The sequence below is a fragment of the Nannospalax galili genome, unplaced genomic scaffold, assembly GCF_000622305.1.
Source record: "Nannospalax galili isolate Female #2095 unplaced genomic scaffold, S.galili_v1.0 scaffold127, whole genome shotgun sequence".
Taxonomy (NCBI): Eukaryota; Metazoa; Chordata; class Mammalia; order Rodentia; family Spalacidae; genus Nannospalax; species Nannospalax galili.
In genome coordinates this window covers 3,365,892-3,374,272 of record NW_008360326.1, presented here as the reverse complement: position 1 = coordinate 3,374,272, position 8,381 = coordinate 3,365,892, and positions in this window count along the sequence as shown.

Genomic DNA, 8,381 nt, shown 5'->3' with positions numbered 1-8,381 from the left:
AACCGACCCTATTCTTAAAACATGTGTATCCCTGGGGGTGGCAAATGCAAAACTAAGAACTCAGATGGGATTACTAGCTCGTTCACCTGCTTTCTGAAAAATCCAACTTGGTGAATCACATTATGAAGAAAGGAGGAGAAAGACAAGGATTGTTCAGGTCAGCTAAGTATAGAATCAATAGGGAGAATAAACATTAAACATTCCAGCAGCCTTGGGTAAACAGAAAAACTGAAAATGGCCATGAGTCGAAATGTTCTACTATGCGGTTGTTATGGTCAAGGATGACAGACAACCAACAAGGCATGGGTATTACCCACATCCAAAGACCTTGTGTTAGAGTGGGTCCTGGACAACCTCTTTTAGGAGGTACTCATGCTTTTGCTGATAAATCATGGGGAGGTCCTGACTCAAGTTAGGGGTCAGACTAAAATAAGAGTGTTTTCCTGTAAGACCTATGATTTCATGTCCTGCCTTGACATCTTTGAGCCTCAAAGGGACCTCAAAGCCTTGAGTGATCCTACTAGATCTATTCCACAACCAGCAATCAAAGCTCAGCTTAGCCCAGATAGTTTTCCTATCAGAAGGACCAACTGGACAGTGCTCAGGCTTCAATCCAATGGACTCTAGGTCCTTGCCAGCCTACAAGATATTCAAGCAAACTAATTGCTTTCTCCTATGGTAGCCACGGGGCATCCCTCCTCCCCCTCCTTCTCCTCCTCCCTCTCTCCCTCCTCCTCTTTCCTCCTCCTCCCCTTCCCCCTTCTCCTTCCCCCGCCTCCTTCCTCTCCCTCCTCCTTTTCCTTCCTCCTCCCTGGTCCTCCTTCCTCCTCCTGCTCTTTCTTCCTCCTTCTCTTCCTCCTTTTCTTTTTTGTTTGTTTGGCAGTTTGTGGTTCAATTTAAGCACAAATAAAACGTGCATGTGAGTTGTCTGTTCGTTGTCTTCACTGCACAGCCCGATGTTGGCATTGTGACTGATGGCCAGCCATGCTGCTCTTTCCATATGGCTTTGTGGTTCTTGGAGGAAATGTTATGCATTATCTCAGTGCAGTATTTGTTGCACATCAGGAGCACTTCCAGCTCCTGGATTAATGTGGACCACTTACTTTCAGAAGCCACCAGCAGTGTGTACTTTGTTTTCTTGTTGCTCCCATGACCAATGTCGGGTATCAGAATCTGACCTCTGAATCTTCTCTGTCCCCTGTTGATGATACTTCTGGGTTTACACCAATTGCACTTAATTTTAATATACTGGTTTGACTGGAGCCAGATCACTTTCTTGGTCCTCTTTGTGATGATCTTGGGCTTCACCAGAGGTCAGAGGACAGCCATGATGCCATCCATGAAGGAGATGGCCCGTATCTTCTTGTTACCATAATGTCTGCCTCACACAGCTTCCACTTGTTTACTCTGTGCTCAAGCACAACCCTCATGTGGCCCTTCAAGGCATGTGGTCCTCTCATGGACAGGCATGAGAGAATCTCTGCCTCACAAATGAGGTGAATAAGAAAAGTTCATAATAGGGTGTTATTGGATCCTTCTGACGGTGACTGTACCAACCAGTAAAAAGAAGGTTTAGTATTTTAACAACCAGTTTATATGTGTTTGAACAGCTGGTACAGTGGGATGTAACTGGGAGGCCTCAGCCCCTCCTCCCTTCCAGGCTACCCTCAGGGACAATGTCAGTCTTCATCTGAGGAGTTTGACCCATCCTAGCAATTCACTGCAAGTCTGGACAAAATGGGCTAGGAAGAATACCACATTTTTTTTTTTTTATTTCGATTTCTGTTCAAGGAAAAATCTATCAGGCTGTCATCCCACTATGATTGGAGTTCTTGTGTAATCAAAGAAAATGACAAAGACTCACAGGACCAAGAAGGCACTCACAGTTTGTCTGGTGAAGTCCCTTTATCATGAAGGTACAAACACTGAGGGTCTGAGAGGCAGCTTGGTTTGGACTAGATCACATGGGGGAAAAGATGTTGGAGAGATGAAAAGGAAAGATCAAACAGAAAGCGGGAACAGAAAGGGAGACTGCAGGTATGAAAAAGCACGATGAAAGGTGGTTTATGTGGGTTGCGGTTACCCTAGTGAGCAGAGAGTGAAATTAAAGCCCTCCGAGCGCAGCCTCGTCCCCCGAATGGCTTCTAGCACCACCCAGGAGTAACTGCTTCAGTGAACTCTTGATATCAGCATGAGATTAGTGCTATAAAGCACCTGATGAGTATTCTTCAAACTGCCAAGATCATCAAGAAACACAGGAATTGTGAGAAATTGCTACAACAGAAGCATAGGGAGACACAATGTCGAAATGTAATGCGTTAGAGAGGATCCTACAACAGATTAAAAATTAAGTAATTCAGAATGAATTTCATACTCAATAATGCATCGGCATTGGACCATTAAGTGTAGCAAATGTACCTTAATGAGATATTAGTGAGGGAGGCTGGGGGGAAGGAAATGCAGGAAACTCTCTGTAATCACTACAACTTTTCCACAGATCTGAAACTGTTCTTAAAAGTTTGTTTTTTAAAAGTACAGCACAATATCTTTTACATTCCATTTTGTGCTCTTTAAAGGGAAAATAGAGAAACTAACGACAGAGAGAAAAACAAACATCCCTGGAAAAAGTATACAAAACTGGAGGGGAACAGAGCGCATGTGGCTTCCCCCACGTGCGTTCTGCATTCTGTTCCATGGGACTATATTTATTTTTAAGAATTAAATATTAAAAATTATAAAGACTGCAGTAAGAATAGTTCTTCATGGTGTTACAAGAAGAAGGAAATGACCTTGGGTCTCCCTGAAAACTCAGGGCTTTGAGCCATATTCTGCAACTTGATGGTGGGCATTTCCTTCAAGTGGAAATCAATACAGTCAGTGAATGGCTGCCAGGAACAGTGACAGAGCTTGAGAGAGTCATGAGATCAAGACACATGGGCCTTACAGAAGGGAATTTAGGGACCAAGAGGGACCGTGCAAGGTGAGATTTAAAACAACCAGTCAAAGGTCAGAGCAGCTGGTCCAGATGGTCCCACCTGTTTTCAAGCTTCCTCCAGCTCCTGTCCCTAGGAAGCCTGCGACAAGAGTGTTAATTGGAAATAGGACCTGGAAGCAGGAAAAGAAAATACCTCAGGCCATTACTCAGTTCTTAGCCTGGGACCTTGGGAGGCACTCAAAGAGTTTTATGGGCTTTTCTTTGTTTATTGTTCTGTGTATACACAAGCATTTCCATTCTTTTGTGTATTTTCTTGAACTAGTTTTCCAACATTTTCTCTGCTACAGCCTAGAAGCCATAGTCTGGAGAATTCTGTGGACAAAGTCATATTTCTTCCTCCATCCACACTATATCTTTGGCCCTGATTAATTAAGTACTCTGCTACATCTGTGCACCTTCCTGTATTGTTCTCCAGAGACAGGGAAGCATTAGTCTTAAGCATAAGTCTTGTGCCCTATACATAATCAGCAAACTCCTCTGGGAGGAAGCATGTCTAAACATCTTGTACATCCTGCATCCTGCTAGAGTCAGAGGAACAACGATTCTATTGTTGTATACTAGTTTCATTGGTCTGTCCCCCAACTTCTGTATGAGGGTTTGCATTTCATAGTTGTGGGGAGCAGAGAATTTATTATTTCAAATCAGGACATGTTCAAGGGTGAAAGCGTGATGATATAAATAATACTGTGGGGCACCAGGCAAAAATAAGAAATGCCTGGAACAAACCAGAAACTATATTTCACCAACTGGGTATGTGGCCTGCTTGGGAAAAGAGAACAAGAAGAGGTAGTGCACATATCATGCTTATATGTCTAAAAACTACACAGAAAGCCAAGGAAGTGCACAGTGAACATGCACCATGCTCACCATAATGGTACATGGTGAGCATACCCCAGTCTTGGCCCTAGACTCCTGGATCATGAATTGCCTCTACTTCTCTAACCTTAGGTGCCTTCCCACCCCACAATGGGACTTGCAGGCACCTGTGTAGATGAACCAGCAGTCATTCCAAGTTCTGTTCCTGCTCCTTAGAAATAGCTGTCTCTTTTCTATCTCTGAGTAGGCGGCATGGTCCTCCCTTGAGAAGGGAATTCTCTGTAGTCCCATATACCCAGTTGGTGAAATGCAGCCTCGAGGTGGAGCACCAGCTGTGTGTGATCATGCTCATGATTTTACAGACTCTTCTCGGGAGGAGAAAACTAGTGGAAGCCCAAGTGATGTCCTCTGAAGTATGAGGCTCAGGCAGACAGTTTCTCTTGCCTGATGCTGTAGACTGAAATGCATTCTCCCCTGCTTGACTGGGTAAAGCTGTAACCCCCAAAGTTGACTGTGTTTGGAGATAGGGCCTTAACGAAATAACTAACTTTAAATGTAGTTGTAAAGGTGAGGCCCCAAATCACAGGACTGGTGTCTTTATAAATAGAGAAAGGTACACTAGAGCTGCTTTCCTCTGTCTCTGTCTTTGTCTTTCTATCTTTCTCTGCATGTACAAAGGCCAAGTAAGGACACCCAAAGTCCAAAGCTAAGGCAACACCCTGCCTGCATGTTGAGAAGTCTCACCAGAACCCCACTCTGCCAGCACCTTGATCTTGGGCTTGGGCATATTCTAACACTGTAAGAAAATAATTTTCATTGTTTAAGGCTTTCCATCCTGTGGTCCTTTGTTATAGCAGCCTGAGCAGATGGACATACCTAGGAGTGAGTGCAACCATGAACAGAGCCATGTGCACGGAGAGTGTGATGGTTTGACTGATAATGTCCCCCATAGGCTCCAAATATTTGGACATTCTGTCCCCAGATGGTGGCACTGTTTTGGGAGGTTTTAGAAAGTGTGGCTATCCTGGAGGAAGCACATCACTGGGGGTGGGCTTAAAGAGTTCTTAAGCCTTGTGCCTTCTGGAAGATGTAGAGCTTAGCTTCCACTCCTCTTCTCTAGCCACCTCTGCCGCCATGCCTCCCTGCCAAGATGGACTGTAATTCCCCTGGAACCGTAAGCTCAAATAAATTCTTCCTTCTATAAATTGCTTGGGTCAGTGTTTCTATCACAGCAACAGAAAAGTGACTAATACAGGGAGCATCTGCTGTTCTCTGTCTTTCCAATGTCATGGTGCAGAGAATGGGCTGTGAGGAGACCTAGACCAAGAAAAGGGGAGTAGAGGGTCAAGAAAGCAAGCTGAAGGGTGTCCCACAAGGAACACTGTCAGGAAGAATACATTGTGCATTCATTCCTGCATCTATTTAACAAGGACATGTAAAATCCCTACTTTTACCAGGCATTGTGCTAGGCGGTGGAAACCATTTTAAAGTGATGGAAAAGGCCCCTGCACTCCAAGGACCTACTTCCTAGTATGATCACTGCATAGTAGGATTATGATGTTCCCTTAAATCCCAAAGAGATTGTTGAATACTCTTTGGGAAAAGCATTCTGGCCTTCAGGGATCCCCTACTTCATTCTCCATATGTTCTTCATCTCAGAGGGTGACTCAAGGGGGTTGTGTCTGTGGTGATCTCTCCCTTCCACCTCCTACAATACCTAGAAGAAGGGTGTGATAAACCCTTCCAGCCTCTGAGTTCAGCTGGGTCCCAGATGTGGCGCCGGGGGACTGGTAGATCACAGGAAGGTGAGCTCACACAGGCCCTCTAATCATAGCTCTGTGTGTGAAGAGGTCAAGTCAATGCAGCAGGGACTCTGACTTGAGGATGGGAGATGTCAGCTTGTGGACAGTCCTGAGTGGGTGAAACAGCTCCAGTTCTCTACCACTGAGTAACTGGATTAGAGATTCCTGGACTCCCAGGCTACTTAAAACACCTGGGATTAGCTTTGATTTTCATTAGCTGAGGGAGGTGTCTCAGCACTCTGCTGTTTTATTTCAAATGAGAAAAGAAGAAACTGGGCTTCCCCAACCCTCTCTCACCCTGAAACCCTCTTTGTACCCCCTCCAGGAACTGAGTGTTTGACTTTTTGTGCTTAACTCCATATTCCACAATGCCTTTGTTCTGAGTCAGCATTTCAGATACTGCGATTTCCAGGGCTGACAACGTGAGGTCCATCTGATTAACATTGATCATTTGCCCAAATTTTTATAATGTTTAATTTTTTCAGGAGGTGGGAGATTTTCTTTATTTCCTCTAGCCCACATTTTTTATTGTCAAAACTATAAACATACCAATTGGCTTCATACCAAAACATACCTCTGGGTTTTCATGGAGTAGAAACAAAGAGGAAAGAAATCTAAAATTTCTCAGCTGCTACTTCCAAGGGAGTGAATGAAAGGATGTGTCTAACTCAAATACTGACCATGAGGCTGGCATTCAAAGGTTTTGACTATTGCTTTGAATATCTTCTCTCAAGAAATTTTAAGAAAGCCAACCTCCAAGTTTAATCGATTTGAAGGAAAATAAAAGCCCCTGAAATACTAGAGGAATCTCATATTTCTACAGTTAGTTTTAACTAAAGGAGTAATTCTGCATGGTCTGATCAGTTATTGAGTCCATTTTTATTCTGTGTGTTTGTTCATCTTCCTTCCTCAATTCTTTAGGTCCAGCTATAGTTACCCATCCTAAAAAGATTGATATAAAAGGGTCATATAAACAGCCAATTCTGCTTCTGAAATGGACACTGATTACAGGTATGTTTTAATTAACTAGCCTGAAAAATACTTTTCTACTTGGTCCAGGATATTTTCACACATGTGTGCCTGGGAGTGCTGCCCCAATGTATGCCAGGTCTATGGAACCCTCAGTCGTCCACTTTTATGTTCTTGGAGAGGCTTAGGCCTGGCATTTACCTCTGAAACTTCATGGACTGCCATCCAAGATCCCCACCTTCAAATATGATCTCGCCCAGTCCCTGGATCTAAAATTAGCCTATTTCCCAGCATGCATTACCCTGTACTGCCTGCCTCTTCACTTGATCATTGGGTTAGGTTCTCGACTGGTGGCTCTGGAAACCTGCAGGGCAGGAGGTGAGATGGCACCAAACAGCATTCACAAATACCCAAGCAGACCAGGTATGGCACAAGCGTGCACTGAATAGAACATACTGTCACCAAGATAAGCCCTTATCCTGACTTAGCTGGGGAACCCTAGTTCTGTGTTCAGTTTCAACCTTTAAAAACCTCCTGAAAGTTCTCTTCCACAGGTCCCTCACAGATGCACCAAAGGGAAACAGAGAGTGGAGGGCATACATTATTACCATTGTTAGGGGTCTACTCAAGCCACAAGATTGAACATGTGCTACAAGGCACCAAGCTAAGCAGAAATAAACAGGAAAGGAAAAAAAAGCTAATCTCTAATGAACTTCCCAACATTTTTCAATAAAAAACATCTGCGTGGGGGGCTATTATATTCAGTAAAACAAGTTTTATCTTCTAAGCTCTGAATGTCATCTCTATTTCTCACCCCCCCAATATCTAGAGTTTCTAAGTGTCTTACTGTGACTTTGCATCTCATGAAAACAGCACAGGACCAGAGATTCTTACACTTCAGTGTCCCAGCTGGATACATGACCTTGATCATGTCATACAGCTCCTCTGACCCTTAGTGCTTTTTGTATCAAATAAAAATTGACTTTTATATTTAAAATCCTCATTCAGGGGCTTGGGACATATCTCAGTTGGTAAAGTAGTTGCCTATTTGATCCCTAGCACTGCATAATCTAGGCATAGTGGTTGGGACATACCAGTAATCCCAGCACTGAGGAGATGAAGGCAAGATTGGATATTCAAGGTGTGGGGTCTCTCCCTCCCCTTGTGGGTCATTGGCCACCAGTCCATGAGAACAAAGGGAGCAGAAATGATGAATGGGGTCAGGACGGCCAGTGAGCACTGATGGAAGAAAGCCCTTCTGGGGAGGCAGAATCAGTGATACAGCTCCAGATTCAGTGAAACAGCTCCAGGCTCAGTGATACAGCTCCAGATTCAGTGAAACAGCTCCAGGCTCAGCGATACAGCTCCAGAATCAGTGATACAGCTCCAGATTCAGTGAAACAGCTCCAGGCTCAGTGATACAGCTCCAGGCTCAGTGATACAGCTCCGTTTATTCAGTGGGGGTTAGGGAAAATATAGTGTGGAGGCAGCAGCCAATGCTTCAGCTGATAGGTGCTCATAGTATGTTTTATTTATGTGTGGCAGTAAGCTCCAGATTCAGTGAAACAGCTCCAGGCTCAGTGATACAGCTCCAGGCTCAGTGATACAGCTCCGTTTATTCAGTGGGGGTTAGGGAAAATATAGTGTGGAGGCAGCAGCCAATGCTTCAGCTGATAGGTGCTCATAGTATGTTTTATTTACATGTGGCAGTTAGGCTCCTATCATCCGACTATGACTATGGGGGGGGGCGATGCCTAATTATCATATAGAAAAAACCTAGGGGTAGTTTTTACTCAAGG